The 25,506-nt window shown below is 42.1% G+C and overlaps 2 long non-coding RNA genes across 2 annotated transcripts in view; one reads left to right on the top strand and one right to left on the bottom strand.

Annotated features, from left to right (window-relative positions):
• LOC106824690 (uncharacterized) overlaps positions 1 to 25,506 on the bottom strand; it is a 190,290-nt gene that overhangs the window by 17,316 nt on the left and 147,468 nt on the right. The gene's annotated exons all lie outside the window — the stretch shown is intronic.
• The window catches only part of LOC139046430 (uncharacterized), a 48,603-nt gene continuing 30,534 nt past the window's right edge, over positions 7,438 to 25,506 (top strand). The window contains exons 1-3 of the long non-coding RNA XR_011506504.1: positions 7,438 to 7,567; positions 13,675 to 13,864; positions 24,467 to 24,657. This is a non-coding gene — a long non-coding RNA (uncharacterized lncRNA). The remainder of the gene's footprint in view (positions 7,568 to 13,674; positions 13,865 to 24,466; positions 24,658 to 25,506) is intronic.

Raw genomic sequence — 25,506 nt, 5'->3', positions numbered from 1 at the left:
CTGGGCCTGCCCAAGTAGCAATTTTTTGACCATAAGAAAGACCCCCTGGAGCCCAGGATCTTCCAGTCCAGTTCAAAATTCCAGACGTCTCTTCCATTGGAGACAATGTGGCAGCGCTGTTCCCATTATTTCAGCGCTCCTGTCACACCACTTGTGCTGGTGAGACCCTATGATCTGCATCGCCAAGTTGAGCAAGGAATCTACTCACACTAGTTGGATTTTTTCTTTCAATTGCTCCCCTCACAGTGGAACAGAAGTAGGGTGTGCTTCTGTCATGGTATGTGTGTCTGGCCTCTGGATAACTAAACTTCTACCATCCTAACTCATCGTCTGATGTAGGCCCCAAAGATGTAGGAAACAGAGATAGGAGGTTCCCCTTTCTGTTCCATCTTTTCTTTTGAACAAATGGGCCTAACATGGGCAAACCTATCTGTAGCAAAAGATTGCACACTGAAATTAGGGTCATGTGCTCTATGCTCCCTAGTTATTTTGATTCACTTAAGAGAATCCAAAAGAGCACAAGAGGCCCTCAGGACAGCAAATTAAATGTGGCAGCTGAAATTGGCATCTTTGGGAGCAGTTCAAGCAGGCTGGCACCCACTAGACAAAGCATTTAAAAAGGGTTGAGGCTGCTCTAACCAAACTGAAGAACACTTGGGGAGGGCAGCATAAAGGAAGCCAAGCCCTCGCTTCTCAGGCCCAAGCTTGCATGCTATCTTCCAGCTAAAGAGAACAGGAGAGGGGCTTTCTCTTTAAAAGGGCATTCAATGTGGATGACCATTTTTTCTTCTTTAAAGACTGACATGTTTAAAGAAAATCCTTTGGCAGGCTGATTACAATCTTCCTTGTACCAGAGCAATAGAACTCTTGGTTATAAATATGCAAAGCATAATGAAAAGATTACGGCTCAGTGGCTTGGGTGCAAATTGGTCGGGGTTGTTTACTGCATGAGGAATGCCTTCCCTCTGCCCTTCTCTCCCAGTGCAATCCCACACACAGAGGAGAATCTGTGAAGATAAGTGCCTTTCCGTGTCCCATTTCTCTGCTTCCCAGAGCTTGCTTTGCTGTGGACCTGGCCCTGTGGAACTGAGGGTCCACATCTGGGCAGGACGGGCAAGGTGGACGGGGGAAACTGAAGGAAATGGGCTCCCTGATCCAGGACTGGCCAACCTGTTGGGAGTCTCTTCTTGTCCTGCATAATTTTTGGCTCACACAGAGAGGATGGGTATTGGACTAACCGTGAATTTGAGTCTGCTTCAACAATCTCTGAGAGACAAGAAGAGGCAGTGTTGAACGTTCCCGGTATCCACTCCGGCCTGAATGTGCATCCTTAGGGTCAGGCTAAATCTACTCTAGAAGAAGGTAATTGAATGGGTGGTTAAATCCCAGTGTTGGAATTCTGACTCTGTTGTTTACAAGCCCTGGGTCCTTGGGCGAGTCACTCAGGATATTTCCCCACCCTGGCTTTCTCTGTCCTGTGAGGTCGAAATGAGCCAATGAAGATAAAGAATCATATCCGGGACACAGGAGGTGCTTAGTCAATGGAGGCTCTCACTAGAACGTTAGACACAAGAGTGACCAAGGATGGTAGGAATGGCCGTTCCCTGTGCTATCTGTCTGTCTGTGGCTTCCCAGGAACCTGAATTTACTTAAAATCTCTTTCCTGGCTTTTCTCTGCTAAAGCCTGTGGATTTAATCTCGAGCCATCAGCCTGGGCGTGCTACTACCTGCCTCCGTTCTTATGCCAAATCTTAGTGTTCACCACTCTGTCTTCATGCGAAGCTTAGTATTTTTAATCCTTCTCTTCTCCAGTCTCCTGCCTTGTCACTTTCCTCAAGAAAACAACACTGTGTACTGAAGGAGTGAAATGAGGCGAGAGGGTTTCCTCTTCCAATTTAGAGTTATGTTTTAAATCTTTGAATGCCAGATCCTGGGGATTTCCTAGTCTAGATTAATGAGACAATTTGCACACAGATGCCAGCTCATTTTTGTAAGAGCCGGGTCTAGAATTTAGTCTCCTAACCATGAAAGAAATAGAAAGAAATGATTTTATCAGGGCCCTGGCAGTAAACAGTGGCACATTCGAATTGGATAATACGAGGGCTTGATGAAAGGACTACGGACAAAGATGTGGGCAGAGTGTAAGGAAACCATAAGGGATAATGCAGTGGCCCAGAGCAAGTAACAACTGAAGATAGTCAGCACCCCTGAGCCAAAAGGGACCAGGCGAGTGGGCTGTTACCAGAACATGGATTCATAGAGCTGTGCAGAAGGGGTTGTTTGACAGGAGTTGTGATCTTCAGTGGGGGGATGCATCCAGCCTGTGGCAACCTCACAAGAAGACAGCAAGAGGAATAATTATCCCAGCCTCACTCTCCTACCTCCTTCATGTTTCCTGCTTGTGCTGAGCTCCCCACTGGCTGAATCCAACCAGAAGCTGGAGAACATGAGACCCATGTGGTAATCCCTACTGGTCAGCCTTCCCTACTGGGGCAGAGAGCCAGGTGGAGAAGGGGGAAGAGTGCATCAGGCAAACAGAAGATCAGAAGTTTGGGGGAAAAAAATCAGTAATACACAGAAGGGTCACATTGATCTCAGTAAGTGTAAACTCTGCATACCTGTGAGCAAAGCTTCACCCTCTCAACCTACAGCTTGCTAATTCCTGTTAATGTGTCTCTCTTTCTAGCAAGATAGAGGATTCCCATGGAACTGTTTCTTCTTTTAAAGAGGCCAAAAGTTGTTAGAAATATAATATGAAACTTACAAATAATAAATAAACTAGAGTAATCACAACGAACAAAACACGGTATGGCAACAATATCAATAAGAATTGCAGTAAACAAAAAGTCTTACTATAATATTTTTCCATATGGCTCATCTCCCTCAGGAAAGCTGGGATGTATTAAGTACACCTACTCCTAACACCTTATTCTTTTCAATGCCCCATCCATGAAGGAAATAGACATGATGCTCCCAGCCACTTAATGCTTACAAGGCATGCTCACAAGCAAGTCAATCAGACTCACTGACGCCAACATTTTTCTCCTTCTCCTTGCCTCCATCATTGTTTGTCCTGTGTCCCAAGCTTTAGAGACCATGTTATTCTAAGAAGCTAGAATTACTAAATAATACACTAATTGATAAGATTTTAGGTCCAATAGTGCTTTCTATAATATCTTTTTTACTCACACATTTTTCCTTTCTTCCTACCTCGGAGCTTGAAATTTTTAGTTTTCCTGTCTATTGGGTTAACAATGAAAAACATGGACTTTTCTCTGGCCTATTTTTTTGCTGAGCTGATTGAAGATTAAAATTCCTGTATGGAAGCTTTCCTTGGGTTGGGGTCCCCGGAAACAGACTCTGAGACAGAGTTGCGTGCAGAAGGTTTACTCGGGGATTATCTCAGGAGATTCTCCTGTAAGGACCGGAGAAGGGCAGGATTGAGGGAAGGCAGAAGCTGATCCACAATGCAGCTGCAACAGAAGTCTCAGCCAATCCAATGGGAGGCTCTGGAGCTGAGATGGCCCTTCAGAGATGTCCTAATAGGAGCAAATATGCCAACATTTTCATCATCACATCAGCCAGTCATTGGCCATTAACTGTCCCTGGGAGAGAGCACAACCTTAGATGAATTGCTTCTCTATGGCAAAGGACAATTCCCAGTGAGCCATGTATCTATGACCTGTTAGCAGCTAATATCCCAGCAGTGGGGGCATGAATACATTGTTCCTGAAGGGGGGACTTTGACAAAACGTCACAGCATCCACTACAAGCTCCTAAGATCCACTTGCATTTAATGGTAATTTTGCCCCATCTGGAAACTCCGTGGTTCTGGTTAGTCCTGTTTCTTATGAAAACTTAGAAGAGCTAGTGAGATGAACTATAGCCCTACTGCTGCAGTTGACCTCACATTCATAATTGATGCTTGTCGTCCTTATCCTCCACCACTCATGGCTCAGCTAGCATGTCTACTAGTCTAGGTGGCTAGCCTGATAGGGGGATCTAGACCCTCTTTCCTGAGTTATCAAGTCCGTCTCACGCTGTCGCTGCTGTTCCTGTCCATAAAACCACTAAATCCAGGAATGGGAGCACCAAAAGACCTCCAGTCAAGGCCCTGCAGGCAGGAAAGGCAAATCCATACCTGGAATGGGTGTCAATCCTAGTCAAGATAATCCTCTAGGATTGAAAAGATTCAAAGGAATTGATTTGCTACCAAATGACTGATTGGTCTCCTTGAGTGAAGGTGCATATTGGAGACCCAGCATTACTCTTTGTTGCTGGCAAGTTGGATGGACACTCAGCAGTATCATTAGTTAAATCAGCTTTTTTGAGTATACTGTTGGGCCCATGCATAAACTTTCACCTCTACCATTGTGGCTGCTCTGTTCATGAATCCATTGTAGAAGCACTGGGTTGAAGAGGACAGAGGCTAGCTGACATCTACTAGCTGAATCATTTGGTTATTTAATGCCTCTTCTGCTATCTGGTGGTACCCATACCCATAGGCCCTTCCATGTGCCTCTTCCCCAGACATCCTTTTACCCAATCTTTCGGTTGTTATCTTCCTAGGCCCTGGCAAACAGGCCAGGTCATCTGCCACATGCTTTGCTTCCAAGGACCATTCCAGGTACCAACTCTTTTAGGTTGAGTGCCCTGGAAACCAGACTCTGAGATATAGAGTTGTGTGTAGAAGGTTTATTTTGGGGTGCACTCAGAATCATCTTTAAGAAACTGAGAGAAGCAGGATTGAGGAGAGGGGCAATTAAAGCAAGGGGGCTAGATATTTTTATCCCTGTATCAGTTAGTCATTGGTCACAAGCTATCCTAGGTATGGGGCCATAATCTTGGATGAGACATATCTTCAGCTGACAGCAATTTCTAATGAGGGACATAACTATGTGTTTGCAAGAGACAATATGTTCTAGTAGCTGGGAGATGGTCACGTCAGTCCTGAAGAAGTAATCTAGGCAGTGCACCATAGCATCCATTACAGTGTTAGACCGTCAGTTTGTTCTAATTCAGGTTCGAGTTTTAACTATTGCTGAGTAAGAAATTACCCAAAATTTAGTAGCTTAAAATAATAGTAAACATTTATTATCTTGCAGTTTCCGTGGATCAGGATTTGGGGAGCCACTTATCTGATTGGCCCTGGCTCAGAATCTCTCACAAGGTTGTAGTGGAGATGTTGGCTGAGCCTGCAGTCATCTGAAGGCTTGACTGAGGCTGGAGGATCCACTTTCAAGATGGCTCACATTTATTGCTAGCAAGTGGGTGGTGGCTGTTGGCACGAAGTCTCAATTCCTGGCCACATGAACCTTTCCACGCAGCTGCTATGAGAGTCCTCACGACAGAGCAGCTGTTTGATCCCTGAGCAACGGATCCAGGAAAGAACAAGGCAGAAACTTCAACGTCTTTTATGATCCAACGTCAAAAGTGACACACCATCATTTCTACAATATCCTGTTAGTCATGCATGTCGGTCCTATTCATTGTAGGTAAAGACTACACAAGGACATGAATACCAGAAGGCAAAGACCACTGGGGTCATCTCGGAGAGTAGCTACCACAAAAAGGTTGTAAGGACCTGGAAGTCTTAAACCTAAGGTCCTTCTATTAAATGCTCATGTCGTTTTAATATTTAACTCTGTGTCTAAGGGGTGTTAACGGGCTATAAATACCCAGAACTTAAGGGTGGTTGGAATCCATCCTGTTTCAGAGCCATCACTTCTTTCTCTCTACACAATTTAATAACATATATAACTATGTTTCCAGAAAGCAACTCATCACTGCAATAATCTTCTGTTGTAGCAGATTATGCCACAATTTAAAAATGCATTCTTTATTGACCTAGGAATATGTTGGAAAATCATGTCATTGTGCTCAAAGAACTTGTGCCATGAAATTGCATCCCTTCTGATTGAGATCTCATGTTTTCCAGGATTGTGTAGAGAAGCTTACTTGTCATCATATTGGAGATCTAAACACTAAATGGTAGTTTTATGAATATTTTACACTTTTATTCAAGACAAGGTATCTAAATTTATGATTCATAATTATTCTCATAAACAATTATTAAGGTCTGTAAGCCAGTACTCTGAAGGTAGACAACTAAACTTAGCTTAAGGGACACTACAAAGAAAGAAAGATATATAGTTCCTGCTCTTAAAGATGTTGGTATCTTGTGGGGGAAACAGCACAAACCCATAATGAGCTCATAAGAACTACACAGATGTAGCAACCAAACCAGAAATTTCCTTGGGAATAAAATCTTAGCACAGATCTCTCTGGTCTTTATCTCTCAGCAAATGCTCTGCTAACCTAGAAACAAATCTGATTTGAAAATAGAAGAACAAATACTTTCCGCCTAGCTTCATATGAGGGGTGAACTGGAAGAGAAGAGAGGAGGGGTCAGTCCTTACTGCTTGTCACCTTAGTGGCCCAGAGTCAACATCAGCTCTAAATAGAATCTTGCCTCCAAGACGCCCTCTCTACCCACCAGATCACACCACATCCCCTTGACTGAGGGATACCCTTTTGCCCAAGGCTGTAATTCATTTCCATGACTACCAGGAAGGCCAAAGCAAACACATTTCTCCCATCAGGAACTACATTTATTATGAAGATAGAAAATCAATATCCTTTATTTTGTTGAGATATGTATAATTGGTTGAGAAGCATTGTACTCAGGTCTGATAAGAAAAGTCTATGTGACCTGAACTTAGTTTATATGTTGGACTTGGATCGAAGAGGAATGAGGTCTTTCATTTATTCACTCATTCATTTAACAAATTTATTGCTCATGCAGGTCCTGTGTTAGGCAAGGAGAATACAGAGTTTAAAAGACTAAATAAATAAAATAGAGTCCTTGTCTTAAGGAATTCAATCTCTAATGGAAAGAACAGACAAATATAATACCAATTAATAAACCCTATGACAAAAATGTGCACTAAGCTTTGGCAGAAAAATCTTGGAATTTGTTAGGTGAAGATGGAGGAAGAAAGTTGGCTCTAAACAAAGGAAACAACATTTCCTAAGACATGGAAACCAGAAAGAACATGACTTGTTAAGTTAATTGCTAACTATAGTTGGAGTTTAGAGAGTTTGTGGGGAAGGGGTAAGAGATGAAGGTGATATGAGTCTGATTAGGGGACGTTTGGTAAGCCCCGCCTAACCTCGGGATTTTTTCTGAACATAATTGAGAGCTTCTGAAAGACCTTAAAAAGAATTAAATAATTAGACTTGCCTAAAAAATCACTCTGGGAACAGCAAAGAAGAAGGACAAGAATGGATCTGAATGGATCCCCAGGGAACTCCCACATTTACTAGGGGAGCAGAGCCAAAAGGAAGACTGAGAAGGAGTAGTCAAACACTTCAGAGGAAATCCAAGGGAGAGTGCTTTTGTGGACTAGGAGAGTGTTTCCAGGAGGGAGAGGAAGTGCGCCCAACGCCATAGGGAGGTCAAGAGAGTCAAGGATAGAAACAAATGTGTCCATTAGATTAGCAACCAAGAAGGACTTAGAGCGCTCAGCGCAAGGAATTTCTGTGAAGTGGGAGAGACAGACTGCAGGTAAGGAGGAGGAGGAGATGGTGAGGGCCACCTCTTCTAAAATCTTGGCTCTGAAGGCATGAAGATCCTTTGTTAGAGGAAACATGCAATTGAGGGATTTTATTTTATGTTTTTAAAGATGGGGAAGATCTGAGCCCATTCCTCTGTGAGTGTGAGTGGAAGATACAGGAAAGAGTGTGGGTGATCAAGGGAGCAGATTTCTGAGGATGTGGGAAGGAACAGGACTGGAGCACAGTGGGTGGGCTTTGCCTGGCCCTGGAGGGAAGACCCCCCCCCCTCTTCCATTGTCTAATGAGAGCGGGGTGGAAGACCATGATGCTGAAGTGGAAAAGTCTCCCTCTGATGCTTCTCCTATTGTCTTTGAAGTAGAGGGTCAAGTTTCCGCTGGAGGTGTAGGGGACGGTGTTTGGTCTTACAGACACGGAGACAGGCAGGAGAGTCTGAAAGAGACACTGTGGAGAACAGGAGAGAGAGGCTGTCCCTGTACACTTGGAGGAATTCCTGTGTTAAGATGAGGGCTCCTCTCCTCTGATCTGCCAAGGAAAGAGAAAGTCCAATGCTGCTAGATTCTGCGATGGTGGGCAATGCAGGTCACTTCCCAGGCTTTCTTCTTCCTCGTATGAATTCTCCCTAGGTTTCCGCAGTTTGAGCTCTCAATTCTGTTTCTTTTCTTAACTCCTTTAAAAAAAGAAGCAACTATACATCAACTAACTGGCAGTGTGTCATAACTGAGGGGAGATGGCACTTCCTCTCTCTGTGCCTGAAAAAACAAAGTGATTCAGCTTCTGGTGTATTAATTAAAGTCCAGTTTACCTCCATGAAAATAGAGTCTATTGTGCCATCTTTATATATTTAAACCTTTAGTGACACAATTCTTGGAACACATCCAGAGCAAAGCACTGGTGAGGGCTTCAACCAACTGCAATGCTTGTTTTCTGAACGTGTTAGACAGTTCCAGTGAATTCAATGAGTATTTATGCAGCACCATCTGTACACCTGCAGCTATCTTCTAAAATCAAGATAAAATGCTCCAGTTTTGTTTGGGGCACAGATAACAATTCTGTCATTTGGCAGCTCATTTGTGGAAAATTCTATGACCGCAGTCATGGTATAATTCTTCAAAGTTTATTTTTGACCATTCTTCCTTTCAAAATTCTTCCATGGTTTAAAACAAAACAAACAAACAAAAAACAACACAAGAAAACAAAACCCAAGCCCTCTTCAAGCTAACACTGCTCACGCTGACACCCCAAGGAATGAAATAGGGAGGAGGGGTTTGAAGATGAAATCAGTGCATGAGAATGGAGAAGACAATAACAAACTCAAATCCCCAAAGCAATGATTTCTCAAAAACAAAACTTGTGTCTTTTTGGCCTTGCTTTTATTTCAGGAAACACTGAATCCCTGAGCAGGAATGGCTTTCCCTTTGACTTGACGCATGAGCCACTTCCACTGAGAGCTCAGGGAACTCTCACAGCTATTACTCTTACAATTGGGAAGGTGGCCTCGCTAAGAAACTGTAAGGACCAAGAAGATGGGATTAGGTCTCTTTTCTTCCTTCTTCTTTCCCCAGTATCTAGAACAGTGCCTGGTACAAGTAGGTGCTCAATAAGTATCTGCCAAATTTATTAAATGAGAATTCAGTTCAGAGATCTCATGGTGATTCTCTTTCCACAATCATACACTCTCAGAGCTGGGAAGAATGTGAGGATGGGTGAGGGCCTTGGTTCCTGAGCATCAGAAAACTATGAGGTTTCCAGCTTATAAGACAGAATGAGATTTTTTCTCCCTTGAGACTCAAGGCTAAGAGTATGTGCTTTGTTGTAATTCCTGTCTGTTCCAAATGAGGCTGAAGAGACCTATGGATGGTCGTCCATGCCACTGTCCCAGGATGAATAATTGGCATTTTGGATAATGTCAGTAGTGTCACAAAATCATACATTGGCGGGTTAAAAGATCTTCTATCTAGGCCAATTTTCCCAATAATAGAGTCTTTTGAGATACTTTAAAAAATAATTTTGGGACCAGCCCCAGTGGCCTAGTGGTTAAGTTCAGCACACTCTGCTTCTCCGGCCAGGGTTCAATTCCAGGGTGTGGACCTACACCGCTCTATTAGCAGCCATGCTATGCTGGCGGCCCACATACTAAAAAGTAGAGGAAGATTGGCACGGATGTTAGCTCAGGGCAAATCAAAGAGTTAACCTATGGAATCCATAGATATTTCCAAAACTAAACCATGCCTGCTCTTGCTAGGATAACTATATACCTTATTTTTCAAATGAGATACTTAGAGATTGAAAGGGGAAGTTTTTAATAATTACACTGGACAAAAAGCATAACTTGGGACTAGAAAAACCAGGGTGGATGTATGATTACTCAATAAGTGGAATTGATTTACAGGATTTTTAGAAACATGGGGTCCATTGAGAGAAAAACAACTTAAAATGGTGAGAAGAAAGCTTTAAGGAGTCTTTCTTCTGCTGCTATCAGACACAGTTATTCATAAATTATCCCAAATTGGAAAGACTAATTCTCACTCACCTTTGGGAATCTCTCCCATCTCAACAAGTTCCTTAACGTTCACATTTTCCTTCATGTGAATAACATGTGCTTCCTGTGAAGACAGGAATGCCAGCTACCATCAATTCAGAACCACCTCTGTTTTTCCCTGAGCTAAATGATTCTGGGGTCTTTAGATGAGTTTTCTTCTTATTTTCCAACTTTTTAATCAGATTTCTTTTTTCTTTTTTCCATTTTCTTTACTCTTTTTTAGTTTTAATTTTTGTTTTTACAGTAGTAAAATTGGATTATAACATTATATAACTTTCAGATGTATATCATAATATATTTCAAATTCTGTGTAGATTACATCATGTTCACCACCCAAAGGCTAATTATAATCCATCACCACACACATGTGCCTTATCACCGTCTTTGCCCTCCTCCCTCCCCCCTTCCCCTCTGATAACTACCAATCTAGTCTCTGTTGCTATGTGTTTGTTTGTCGTTTTTATTTTCTACTTGTGAGTGAGATCATATGGTATTTGACTTTCTCCCTCTGACTATTCTTAATTTTCTGAGGAAACTCCATACTGTTTTCCATACTGGTTGCACCAGTTTGCACTCCCACTGGCAGTGTACGAGGGTTCCTTTCTCCCTCACATCATCTCCAACACTTATTGTTTCCTGGCTTGTTAATTATAGCCATTCTGATGGGAGTGAGGTGATATCTCATTGTAGTTTTGATTTGCATTTCCCTGATAGTTAATGATGTTGAACACGTTTTCATGTACCTGTAGGCCATCTGTATATCTTCTTTGGAGAAATCTCTGTTCAGATCTTTTGCACATTTTTTAATTGGGTCGTTGGTTTTTTTGTTGTTGAGACATATGAGTTCTTTGTATATTACGGATATTAATCCTTTATCCGATATATGGTTTGCAAATATCTTCTTCCAATTGTTAGGTTGTCTTTTTGTTTTGTTGATGATTTCCTTTGCTGTGCAGAAGATTTTTAGTTTGACATAGTCCCATTTGTTTATTTTTTCTTTTGTTTCCCTTGCCCAGTCAGACGGTACTTGAAAATATGCTGCTAAGATTGATGTCAAAGAGCGTACTGCCTATGTTTTCTTCTAGAAGTTTCATGGCTTCAGGTCTTACATTCAAGTCTTTAATCCATTTTGAGTTGATTTTTGTGCACAGTGTAAAATGATGGTCTACTTTCATTCTTTTGCCTGTGGCTGTCAAGTTTTCCCAACGCATTTATTGAAGAGACTCTCTTTTCTCCATTGTATGTTCTTGGCTCTCTTGTCAAAAATTAGCTGTCCATAGATGTGTGGGTTTATTTCTGGGCTCTCAATTCTGTTCCATTGATCTATGTGTCTACTTTTGTGCCGGTACCATGCTGTTTTGGTTACTATAGATTTGTAGTATATTTTGAATTCAGGGAGTGTGATACCTCCAGCTTTGTTCTTTTTCCTCAGGATTCCTTTGGCTATTCAGGGTCTTTTGTTGTTCCATATAAATTTTAGGATCCTTTGTTGTATTTCTGTACAAAATGTTGTTGGAACTTTAATAGGGGTTGCACTGAATCTGTAGATTGCTTTAGGAAGTATGGACATTTTAACTGTGTTAATTCTTCCAGTCCAAGAGCACAGAATATCTTTCCATTTCTTTGTGTCTTCTTCAATTTCTTTCAACAATGTTTGATAGTTTTTAGTGTACAGATCTTTTACCTCTTTGGTTAAGTTTATTCCTAGGTATTTTATTCTTTTCATTGCAATTGTAAATGGGATGGTATTCTTAATTTCTCTTTCTGCTACTTCGTTGTCAGTGTATAGATACGCAACTGATTTTTGTATGTTGATTTTGTATCCTGTGACTTGACTGTATTCATTTATTATTTCTAAAAGTTTTTTAGTGGATTCTTTAGGGTTTTCTGTATTTAAATCATGTCGTCCACAAATGGTGACAGTTTCACTTCTTTTTTTCCAATTTGGATCCCTTTTATTTCTTTTTCTTGCCTGATTGCTCTGGCTAGGACTTCCAATACTGTGTTAAATAAGAGTGGTGAAAGTGGGCATCCTTGCCTGGTTCCTGTCCTTAGAGGGATAGCTTTCAGTTCTTCTCCATTGAAAGTGATATTAGCTGCAGGTTTGTGATATATGGCCTTTATTATGTTGAAGTATTTTCCTTCTATACCCATTTTATTTAGAGTTTTTATCATAAATGCATGCTGTATGTTGTCAAATGCTTTCTCTACGTCTATTGAGATGATCATGTGACTTTTATTCTTCATTTTGTTAATGTGGTGTATCACGGTGATTGATTTGCGGATGTTGAACCAGCCCTGCATCCCTGGAATAAAACCCACTTGATCATGATGTATGATCTTTTTAATGTATTGTTGTATTGTATTTGCTAGTATTTTGTTGAGGATTTTTGCATTGAAGTTCATCAGTCATATCGGCCTGTAATTTTCTTTTTTTATGTTGTCCTTGTCTGGTTTTGGTATCTCCCCTGTGCTTTTTCTGAGGTTCTCTGTGGGTCCCACTAACATTTGATACTCAGAATCAAGCCTGGTATTATAGGAAGGATCCCGTTGACATTATTTCCACTGTACCATTGCTGTGCAAACCATCTTGCCTCTGATATTCAGCATCTATTACAGGTCAATACCCAGCCACAAACATTCCTTTAAGAATTTAAAACACATCAGGGCCACCTGTAAAAGCCTCCTCTGTGTTGTAACCTCCCAGACAGTAACTGCTTGTTGTTAATCTTTTAGGAACGATCTGCCTCAAAGACCTCCAGCTTATAGTGTCTAAACATTTGGTATAAATGACTTTTCTAACTTAGTGCTGCTTTCACAGGTGTTTTGGTGTGGAGAAGTAGTTAGCAAGTGCTCGAATGCCACAAACAATGTGGAGAATGTGGGAATTGCCTTGTGCTGGGATAGTCAGTGCCCAGGAGGCACAATTGGCAAGAAGAACACACTGGTTGAATGTGTGCATTGCGTGGTCCTTCATTTTTGCCTGGCCGACCCAGACACACAGATTCCAAGTCTGATGAGGCTGAATGGCCCCTCGAGATTGGCAAATACAACTCCTTCACCTTGTGGATGACAGGACTAGACAGCAGCTTCTTCCTGTCAAGACAGGCCTTCAAGAAGATGGAATAATGTGTCTCTAAACATCGTTTTCGGTTTTAGTAGAGTCTGTTCCTCTTTCATCTGATATGATTCCTTCCAAAAAGCAAGAACTGTTTCTATCTTCCAGATCTCTTTCAACACAGTAATTTGAATAAGACACTAAAGAAAAATGTGTTTAAGATCTCTTTAAATTGAAGTTTTCTACTAGGCAGATGAAGCAAGCACTCCACATTTTTATTCAAGCTTCAACAAGTAGCTAAACATTGAATCTCACGTCCACCTCCTTTTACCAAGTAGACGGGTTCCAGAAAAGTTTGGGGAGAGTTGAACTATCTCGCAAGGTCAAGGGGAGTTTGTTATTTAAAGGATCCCTGCAGAAATCTTTTTGTAAAAGAAAGAATTCCTTCCTCCATCCCCTTTACTTTCTTTCTTTGATGTTTTGTAAATTGTATTTTCAGATGTTGGGATTGTGCAAAAAGAAGATATTTGTCTGGAGTTTATACTTAAAAATAACTGTTGTTAAGCCAAAGAATGTGGGGGTACTTCTTCTACACAGATCCTCCTTCTGAAGATGTTGGTCTTCTTCCTTGCCTGCCACCCCCTCCCACACTTGATTCAAATGGAAGGTTGACTTTCTTGGATGGCAAGGTAATTATTCCGAAGTCAATGCAGTAACGATCATTTTCACTGTGTGGCCTCCCTCTCATTCTTAGCTTCTGTGGGCAGCTGCCTGAAAGCCGGGCTGTGCTTGGTCAATCACATAAACTGAAAGTACATTTTAGTCTTGTCATCGACAATAACTTATTCCTGACAGCAGGAATGATCCCAGGTTTGATCAGAAATAGAAACATAGAAATTGAAATCATGTGACCACCCTCTGTAGAGCTTCTAAATGGGGCCAAGAAGGAACAGGATTCATCCTTGAGGCAGTGTCACCTTCAGGAACCCAATCGCTCACTCAGAAATATCTGGTACTCATCTGGCAATCGACCAGCAATTGCATGTAAGTCCAGCAAGTGGTGGTGGCTCTTCATTTTACATTCTTAGTACTATATTCCAATAGACCTGGTGCAGTAAGTCCCCCTAGCTTGAGCGAACCAGAGCCACTGGACTTCTGCGTTTGCCTATAAGCTAAAGTGCATTTCTTTCCTCCCTCCCTTTCCTCCTTTCTTTCTCTTTCTCTCCTTTCCTTCTTTCTTCCTTTCCCTCTTTGAACTTCTTTTTGCAGAGAAAATTGTGGTGATTGGCAGTGAATAGAAGAGAACTACAGTCCCTGGAAAACCTGATAGTGATGCGGCAATGCGAGAATTTGCCAATTCTGTGGCGGCCAGCCAATGCCAAAGTTCTTGACTGGTTCCTTTTATTTTATCTAGAATCAAAATACCTGCAAGGCAGAGAACAGATCCTTCCACATTAGATGCAATATTAGCAGACTGTGGAGGGTTGATAAAGTCTGTTGAAGTTTTATAGCTTTTGTTGGTGGCCTCCCAAGCCCCCATGTACTAATTTGACTTCCCAGTTTCAGTTTGGGGCTCCATACCATTCCAAGGAAGCTAGGCTAAGCTAATCTGTGTATCCATACTCCTTTCTAGAGGGATCATTAGGGATGAACATGCAACTTAAGCTAGTCCAGGCATAGTGATTCTTGGGACTTTTGTTGGGAATGCTTTTGTTGGGACAAAATGCTCTCTGTCCACTGAATGTGAACAAGGATGCACATATTGTCCCCAGAGCTCCTAGCAGCTGTCCTGCGACCAAAAGAATCATAGCCAGTTTCATGGAAGGTAAAGCAGAAAGACAGAGAGAAAGCGGTCTCTTTTGACATCTTTGAGCCATTGGATTGAACCTTCCTTGAAACCAGACCTGCAACTAGATTTTCGGTTATGCTGAGCCAATAAATTCCTTTTAGTATTTAAGCTGAGTTGACCTGAAGTTTCTGTATACTTAACCCAAATATTATTAATTTATCTACATCTTTGACTAAAGGAATCAATGGGAGGTGGGGTGGGATATACACACACACACACAGAAAAAACTCTTGGTTTCTGTGCAAAGTATTATATAACTCTCTTTGGAATATACACAATGTGTAAGACATACCCTTCAGTTGGTAGTCTAGTTGCAAAATAAAATCAACGCATATATACTATTAGGAAATAATATGCAGATTGCAGTCAGTGGTACAAAATATAGTGTTTTCAGAGAGAGGGGGATCAATGAGAGAAGAGGAGAGGCTTCAAGGAGGAGGGGACATGTAGGCAAGAATATGCAGGAGGCACTTGGATGAAGGAGAGATAAGCAAGGGAGCAACGTGGGTTAAGAGGCCCTGGACACTAAGGCATCTTTAAAATATTGTGACCCTCAAAGCCACAACCCTTGTCAGTTTGGCTTTATATAGTATTCAGCATAGTTTCTGGTGATGTGATAATAATGAGCTGAAACTGACCCTCTTTACTAAAGAAACCAATACAAGTTCTCTCTGGGTGCACTCCATCACTTTCCCATATGCAAAAGTCTGGGTGAAATTCAGCTGTCTAGTATCTTCCCTTTCAGTTCTCTGCATCATTTCTGCCTCTGAGTTACAGGAAATTTCATTCTGAAAAGCCATTTGGAGACAGATTGTAATATAATGCTCTTGAACATTCCACTCTAACAATCGATAAAGGCAGCACTCACTGCAGAAATCATCAAACACAGGATGGAATCTAATATGCACACAGCTGATATTTTAACCAGACCCAAGAAGCTCACCGATTCTTTGCTCAAAGTTGTGGCCTGGTTCGCTTTCCTGCCTTTGTCTTATATTTTTATATACTTTTTAGGTCAAGCTTTTTGAAGCAGCTTATAGTTATTTTATTCTATTTTAGTTGTTCGAGGTTGCAACCAAGGTCAAATCTACATAAAAATAAGCGTGCTGGCAACCGGTAAAGAATGCATTATTCTAGGAAGAAATAAAATGGTGTGACCCTGGCTCCCCTGCCACACCCTCTTCACACTCTTTTTTGACTTTTTAAGGAGAAAGACCGGTTTGTGCCAAGCAAACTAGAACTGCTTTCTTGCGGAAGAGCCACTTTTCTAGTAAAAGGACATCCTGTCCTTACTGAATAGGGTGGGGATGGGAGACAGTGTGGGGACATCATTTTCATTCTACAGTCTGGATTAGGAGCAGGGTGCAAAACTGTGTTTCTCGTTCTTTCTCTTCTCACCAGGATTATGTTCACTCTCCCCTTCTGGAACTGTTCTCTGTGGATATGTCCCGTGATTGTCAGATCAACATTCTGAGCTTGTGCTTAGAAACCATCTTTGGAGGGTGTCAATGCATCTTACATAATCACGAGTTGTAAGCAACAACAACATTCTCTGCATAACATTTAGAGAAAATCACTCTCAATATAATCATTGTTTTAATCTTTAGAAAAGGTGAAGGAATTTTTATTATAGTAGCTAAAGAAATAGGATCCATCAACTATTCCATAGCTCAAGGCAGCATTCATAGGATTGTTGGGTAAAGGGACTATGGTGTTGCCTTTAAGTGAAAATTGGTGTCACTATGATTTATGATGTTGCTCTTCTCCTAATTCCATCCATGCCCACCCATGCCCATCACCACTGCCACCTACATATTCATGTCATTATAGAATTAGAAGAGGACAGTGACTTCAGATCCCCATAAATCTGAACTGGGGTCAGGGAAGTCCAAGAATGTAATGATAAGTGCAAGGATTTATTCTCTTGGGAGTAGGCTTATGGAGAAAGTGTCATTTGTCCCAGGCTATTAAAAGAACAGTGTCTCATCAGAAGCACTGAAGCCATTAAAGACCCAAAAGTGGTCCAGATAAGGAGATTCCTAAGTCCTTACCATGGTTAATCAGGAATAGAATACAATAGATTACTACTCAGCACTAAAATGGAATGAACTATTGATACTCGCTTCAACATTGATGGATCTCAAAATGATTATGCTCAATGAAAGAAGCCAGACGAGAGTACAAACTGTATGATTCCATTTATACAAATTTCCAGAAAATGCAAAGTAATCAATTGTGACAGAAAGCAGATCAGTGGTTGTCTGGGGTAGGGAGGGAATTCAAGTGGGGGCAGGAAGGAGGAATTACAATGGAGCACAAAGAAACTTTCGAGCTGAATCATGCGAACATGATGTTAATTGTGGTGATGGTTTCACAGGTATTCTCATACCTCGAAATGTATCAAATTGAACACTTTAAAGATGTGCACTGTACTGTATGGTACCTCAGTAAAACTGTTTTTAAAACTCAGAAATAGAAAAAATAGACAACAGGGGATAAGGGAATTGACCCGGAGAGAAAAATAAGTAAGTGATGGACTGTTTCTCCTAGTGCAGCCCATACACTTATTTGTATGCACTCCCTTCCAGTTTCAGCCTAGTGCTTCAAAAATAAGTTCTTGTCCTGCTGCTTGACTCTGTATCTCTAGAAAAGAACTATACCTAAACTACAACAAGTTGTTTCTATTATAATCCTTCTTGCTAACCTATTCCAACATCTAAGGAAATTCTCTCGCAAGTTTTTGGATACGTCACCATCACCTACACATCATCCACACATTAATAATATCTTCTTTCTGGAGACTTAATGCTCTTCATTGGTGGGAGAGATTTTCTAATTCTCAGTCCTCAAATAATACACATAATTATGGGAAAACAATGAACACCTGGACAATTGACTTGGTTTCTCCAAAGTATTTGTGACAGAAAGGAAAAAGCTAAAGACAGATGGCAGATATGTAATGCAATGAGAAGACTTTGATGAGACTCTTGGTCAATCAAATCAACTGTAAATGGACTTCTTTGGAACAACTGGGGACATTTAGATATAAGTATGTGGGAAATGATATTAAGGAACTTCATGAGTGGAAAAATGGCACGGCTACAAATGAAAATATCTACAATGCTGAGAGATGTGTACGAAAGTAGGGGAGGAGATATGACTGAGGTCTGGGACTTGCTTTAAAACACTTTAGTCGAGAAAAGTGAGGGAGAAATGGAGTAGCTATGGCAAAATCCTTGAGAACTGTTGAATTTGGGTGATGGCATATAGGGTTCAGAATGTTATTCTTTCTACCTCTATATATTTGAATTTTTCATAATAAAAAATGTTTAAAGACTTTGTTGAAGTACTTGTCCCATTTTAAAAAGAGGAGAAGGGCAAAAATCATCATGATGACCAAAGAGGAAAGGAAAGAACTGAATTGCAAAGGGGTTGGGAGGTGGGGAAGTGGATGGTGGGCATGAAGCTGCCTCAGATCTATTTCTAGACTTGACTTAGCCTGGCCCAGTGACCTTGGAGAAAGTCCCTTACTCAAGTGAAACTGGGGAGAATGCCTGGCCTCCCAGGTATATATGAGGATTAACAGCCTTTTCTGTGGCTCCAGTGGGTGGGGAGAGCTATTCAAGGGTCTCCTATTCTTCTAAATGTCTTTGTGAGCTCTGACGGATCCACCCTGATCAAACTGTGCCTGGATCAGGTGACAGGCAGGCGGCCCCCACCTTCTGCTCTTGTCCTCAGGAAGGTTGACTTCTAGGAGCTACTTAATCACAGAAACACCGACATTTTCCCTGAGACTTTTGAAGTTGGAAATCCATCTTTGTATTGGGGCTCTTTCCTTGTGGTCCCCCTCCCTGCAGCACCACAGACAGGAATGAGGCGACAAGAAAAAGTGAGATGACCCCAAACAAGCTCTCCCTCTCCATTTACAGAGCAAACCATGACTTTTCTCGAGGCCCACAAATTATAGGGAGGCAAAGGGTGGAAAAATCCAGAAAAAAAAACCCAACCATACCACCCATAAAAACATGTCAGATGGGAGGGGAAGATGCCTATAATTCTACTGGTTTTCAAATGTATTTATTTAGTTCAGTCATTTATGAAACAAAACCCAGAAATTCCAGGCATCTCTCCTAAACAAAAGAACCACTAATGTTTGCTTCTGGTGAAACTTGGTTAAAACCCAAATGTTAGACATGGGTTCCTAAGGAAGGTCTCGTACAGGCCAGAGCTCAGATATGGAGTGCCTGCCATGTGCTTTCTTACCGAGCTGTCAAACTGGGACTCCAACCCAGAGTTATCAACGACTGGGAAAATATTCAGGAGATGCTCTTCCTACTGCTGTCAAGGGGAAACTTCCTCCAGAACAGTCCCCAAGAAAGAAGTAAGATAATTATTCAATATGACACTGTTAAGACTTTCTAATAGACCCGAGCTCCTCCCACCCCCCCACCACAAAATCTAGACTGAGACTATCTAGACTTCACAATGTTATCAGTCGTCAACAGATTTCAACCTTCCTTGAAAGTGCTTCCAATTGTTTCAGTGGCTGAAACGACCTAAATCAACACTGGATATAGCAAAGAAAACAAACCACTTATAAACTCTCCCATACCTGCCAAAACTGGAAAGCTATAAATAGGGGGTGGCAAACACTGTTCAAAAATATTTCTCGGGGAGAAAACAGGCAGAAAAGAATGAATAATTTTCAAAGAAGGAAAAAAATTTTTTTAAGTTAGTTCATTTTTCAACTTGGAATTTCTGAGGCCATCAGGAAGTGAGGAAAACATAACTCAGCCATGATAATATGTTTCCTACACCCATAAGAATGCTGAAATGTTGTCAGCTTGATGGAAGCAATTACATTGTATACAATAGTGATAGAGGGTTTCATTTTCTTTTTATATGCCTCCTATTGCTTCTGAGAGAAGGCAGTGCTTTTTCAGTATCATGAGCTCTTTTGTACTTTTAAGAAAAGAGGCTCTTTTCTCCTCAGAAAAAGCTCAGTTTGTCAAGGTCATTTAACAATGGAACCAGAGCTCAGGTTCGAATGTATAGTCATTTCTGGTATTGAATTGCCCAACTCTCTCTTCAATCATGACCTTGTCGTTGTTGTTGTTGTTGTTTTTTCGAGCATTTAACTCTCCTGTTAAGTGCTCACTATTATTGTTCTAAGAAACAGAAATCTTTGGAGTTTAACAATTTTGGCTTTGAATCTTGCTTCTGCTGTTACTAGCTGTGAAACTTAGGACAAGCTCTTAAACTCTACCTGCCTTCTTAATTCCAGAAGTGTCCCCTGTGGTATGCATTTTAGAACCTCACCATTAGTTGATTTGGCTACTCATTCAATGATTGAAAATAAATCTATTTAGAAAAAGAAGTCTGAGAGGATAAAAGTATGTCTTTCGGGTGCCTATCACACCATGTAATTTCCTCTTCTGTAAATTGAATGAAATAGTACATGTGAATTGTTTAGCATGTGTGGGAATACAGGTATTCAATAAATACTGCAGTTATTTTTAATAATAAATGCTTTCTGGTTAGAATTACAGATCAATCATTTCCTGGATTAAAAGGACTTCATTTTATATGTAGATATATGAATATAAAATGACAATAAATGCCATGTACATGTAAACCATACCATTCTTCCAATGGATGATTTGGTCCCAGAATGTTGGCAAAGCTTTGAATTTCATCTTCCTCTCCTGAAGCAGAACCTTGGCAACCCCACTTCAGAATAGATGCTTTGTTCATCCTCTCACTAGTTTCCTCCCTTCTGTTTGGAATATGAAACATTCTTTTTTGGTTTCTGACACTACAAAGGAGGATAAGATCCACAAGACAAGAATATATAGATCCCGTGATTAAATGCTGGAGTAGGCCTGTCCTTTATGTACAAAACTTTGACCAGGCTGCAGTCACTGAAGGATGCATCACTGTATAAAATGCTTCTCAAAGTCCAGAAGAATTTCAGCAGGACCAAGGATGGCCTATGATCCCCAGCAGGTGTTTCATTGTTTCGAAGGGCGTTTTTGAAACATGCCATTGCCTAGTTTATGTAAGAAATATATAGTGTGTGTAGTCCATCTACATGTCTATGTACTATATATGTGTAATTTTTTGTGTTGTTTTTCACCCTTTCTTATCTCAAGGTCTATATATCCTTGAAAAGCACGGTCAGGGGGCTGGCCCCGTGGCTGAGTGGTTAAGTTCACATGCTCTGCTTCGGCGGCCCAGGGTTCCGACCCTGGGCCCAGACATGGCACCACTCATTAGCTCATGTTGAGGCAGCATCCCACATGCCACAACTAGAAGGACCCACAACTAAAATATACAACTATGTACCAGGGGGACTTGGGGAGAAAAAAGCAAAAAAACAAAGAAAGAAGAAGATTGGCAACAGTTGTTAGCTCAGGTACCAATCTTAAAGAAAAAAAAATGCACAGTCAGAAGGCTTTGCTGTTACTGAACGGCTGCTCTTTCAGAGGCGACGGATAAGGAGATGTGTTATTCTGGGTCCTCCGAAAAGCAGACGCTAAGATGGGATTGAAGATGCAAGGACTCAATAGGTGAAATGCCTGTGAGAGACCATGCATAGGGAGCTGGTGTGGCTGCGAGTGGCAATGCAAGCCCAGGAAAGAGGGAAAGCAGGTTGGGTGGAAGTATCATAGGTGGCCCTGCGGTCTACAGAGCTTCTTCCAGATGGTCAGGGAGGCCTTCATGAAAGTCAGCTGTCAGAGGAGCCCTATGTCACCCATGAACAGGCCTGCCATAGTATCCCCTGAAGACAGTGTGACCTTAGTGCAAACAGGAGAAGGATCTCAGATCTCATCAGCTTGCGTCAGTTTTGCTCCCTGTAAGTTGAAGGTCTGCAAGGTGCATTCTCATGGCCACCCCAGGAGAGATAGTCTCTAACTGCTCCAGGATCTTTTACAGAGACCTCAGGCAGCTGGAGAAGTGATAGGGACTGCCTGTGGCAAATAGGGGCTGACCTTTCCCCAGGTCTCCTATACACATGCACGCATGCACATGCACTATGGACACACACACACTATGGGAGATCTACATGTCCTCAAAGGCACAGACAGATACCTTTCTACAAAACAGCATCAGAGAAAGTCCCCCCAGTTCTATGGGCTTAGTGTGCTGGTGTGAGGACCACTCTGTCCTGTTGACCTGGTTATTCCCAGCCAGCTCCTTAGCAGAGGGTTTGGTTTATATTTCCCCTGGACAGGAAAAATGTCTTAGCAGTGGGGTTGGTTGAGAAGTTAAAGAGGAGAAAGAATAAAAGGAAAAGGAAAGAAGAGCAGAGACAGAGACTGAGAAAAAGCCAAGAGTTTGTGATTCATGTTACAGGCCTCAGTTCTGTGTTCTACCTGAAGCAGAAGAAATGCTAAGAGATCCCTGGTTAGCTCAGTCAAATTCCCCAGAAAGGAGACGGCATTGGCAGCTTGGAGGCAGGAAACTTCCTAATGCTATTAAAGTAGTTAAGTCAATGAAATGGCTCTGGGGAGGTTGGCGGGGTCCTAGTGGAGCAGCTTCAGCCATTGGTCCCTTTGGCACTGGAGCCCACCCTGGTGGTGTCACCCCTCATGCGAAGCTCAGAGAAAAGAGGGAGGACAAGCTTTCCACAGGGGTAGAATCTGGATAAACCAAGGCACCAGGCTGAGCTGGAGGGGAACAGCCCAGAGTGGAAGTAACAACACAGGAGTGATGCCCTGCTCCAACAGATGTTTGAGAAGGACCTTGCAATTCATTCAACAAACAGTTATGGACAACCTGCTAATCCTGTGAATGCAATCCATTGTGAACCAAAATAGAGGTGGTCCTTGCCCACGTGGGGATACAGTTTTGTTGGGGAGAGAAGTATCAATAAAATAACCCACAAATGAGTATCAGATTGAGACTATGGCAAGTGCTCTGAAGGGGGATGCACACTGGTGTTATGAAAAGATACAACAGGAAGAGTTGGTTTATTCCAGAGAGTCAGAGTCTCCTGAGGGACGACTGCTAGCTGAGATCTGAAGTGTCAGACAGGCTTGAACCTGCACAGAGGAGAGGGGAGAGTTTTGCAAGCAGAGAAAACACGTATGCACTGGCCTTCTGGTTGGAGGAGAAATGGTGTCTGGGAGACTGGAATACAGACAGAGGCAAAGGGGAGCACAGACAGACAAGAGGCTGGAGATGGAGGAAGGACACGATTAGGATCTATTGGGCTATTTCAGGATCTTCATTTTTGTCCCAGGAGCAAGAAGAGGCTACTGAAGAGCTTTAAAGTGGAGAAGTGAAACGAGGAGATTTGCATTCTGGAAGAAATTATTCCAGCCGCAGTGTGGAGCTGAATTGAAGAGAGGGTGGGACAGGGCAGGTGGAGCAAGAGATGATGGTGGCCTGACCAGGGTGATAGTGAAGGGGATTTGAGACATAATGAGGAGACAAAATCGAAATGACTTGGCAAGAACTTAGATGTGGGCTGAAATGGCAGGAGTGACTCCTAGGTTTCTGGCTTCACATCTGGCTGGATGGGGATGTCTTTACTGAGAAGGGGAATACTGCAGAAGGGCCAGGCTTGGAACGGAGGTGGAAAATGTTCCTTTGAGACCTCTAGGAAGACATATCAAGTAGGCAACTGCACACATAGCTGTAGTTTCTGGCAATCAGTTGAGAAGGTAGCCTATGTTGCATTTTGCCGCACTATCTTAGCCTGGGTTTATTGGGGAGGCGGGTACACTGGAGAAGAGACTAGGCATGAGGGTGTTTGCAACTCCTTGTCCCTTTCTCCAGAGGGACTAGAGTAGCTTTCTATCCAGGGTACTTGACTTAGGCTGCTCGACAATTTCTGACACTGAGTAAACAGGGCTTGAAAGAACCCAGTTAGCAAAAGATCAGAGAGGACATAGGAGGGGGTTCTTGAGTCCTTGACGGAAGGAAGTTCTGGGGCCTCATATTTGTCCTTCATATGCCAAATGTGAGCTATCCACAGTTTACAACACTGTTGACTTCGTTGTGATTTGGTTTCCTGGGAACATAGAAAAGAACAGTGTGTGCATGGACACAGTGTTATCTTTGGCTTGGCCTGAGGCTGCCCCAGAAGCAAAACAGTCCAGATGGTGCTCCTGCCACCTGGAGGACAGAAGGGGGACAGAGCCCGGTTCTCCTGCTTTTCTCCCCCATAGTGTGGGGGTATGGAGGCTCCATATAGGGAAAATGAAGAGCTGGTTTCCCTGAGAAGTTGTACATATCAGTGTTAACAGATCCAACAAGTGTTTCCAGAAGTCGGGTATGGGCTCCTTGAGATCCTGGGGGACAACTGGATCCCCTTCTCCCGAGGATCACTCCTGGTGCTGCCATCAGAAGGGGAAAATGGGTCGGTGAACCATGGGTCTGTCTGATTTGTCTCTTTTTATACTTCTTTAAATGTTGTTGGAACTCTTCCCACCAGGGGACGAGGACAGACTTATCCTCTGAATTTTGAAGAAGGCAGCGAGCACGGTCCCTCGGCTCCTGCCTCTCCTCTTCTGGAGTCTGTCTGTTTGCATGAAGCATGTGTGTTCATCTGCTCAAGACTTCAGCAGTGAAGGCCCCTGCCCCTGTGGGCAAGACCTGTGGGTTTCCTGCCTTGCCTGTGACTGGGTAAGTTGTATTCTGCTGCGGGCCATTTGGCTTCCTACTAAACTTTGCTTTCTAATACCAGCTTTATCAATACTAAAGACGACTTTTAAAAAATCTTCATCGGCCTAATTCCTATGTCTACGTTGAGCAAGGAACAAGAGTGTCACTTATCGGGCCCCTTAAATCTCCGATATATACAGAAAACTATTGAGAACATCTATCCTTGGGGATCTTTCTATGGCTTCAAAGTGGAACATCCTTCCAGTTGAGAGAATTCAGCTCCTTGAGAGAATTGGGCTTAATCTTCCAATTGCCATATCTAATACGATTACCCCACCTTCCCTCTTAGGGAAAGGGGAGGGACTGAGGGAAAATGAAAAATACAACAGTATGTTGAACATTTCTTTAGGAAGAATAAAAAAATATTAATGTTTTTGCTCTTCTAAACTTTGCACTCTATGTGATATGGAGCAAAACTTATGACTCCTTATTTGATTAGAAGCTCTTTCACTCTTTGCTTTGTGCAAACGTAAGTGAATTGTTGGGATCACATACAGCATTCCTTAGTCTTAGTTCATGGGACACTCGATTTTCTTTCATAGTGTTGGTTGAGTATCCTAGAGTGAGGCAGGGGTGAGAGCTGAGGAATGATTGTCTTTATTGGACTTTTTCCTTTTGGTCCCCAAAGTGGAGAAGTTTGGCCTTGCTGACTCTGGATAACAGAGAATAATGCACATAATTACTGTTTATTGAGCACATGAGACAGATGCTGTCCTAGGCATTTTACATGTAAAATCTCCCAAAGGGTTATTATCATTCCCATTTTACAAACAAAGAAACTGAAGCTCAGAGAAGTGAAATGATTTTCCT

Source organism: Equus asinus, chromosome 10 (assembly GCF_041296235.1).
Source record: "Equus asinus isolate D_3611 breed Donkey chromosome 10, EquAss-T2T_v2, whole genome shotgun sequence".
NCBI classification, from domain to species: domain Eukaryota; kingdom Metazoa; phylum Chordata; class Mammalia; order Perissodactyla; family Equidae; genus Equus; species Equus asinus.
Note: the sequence above shows the minus strand (reverse complement) of the source record. Positions and strands in the feature narration are given on the sequence as shown.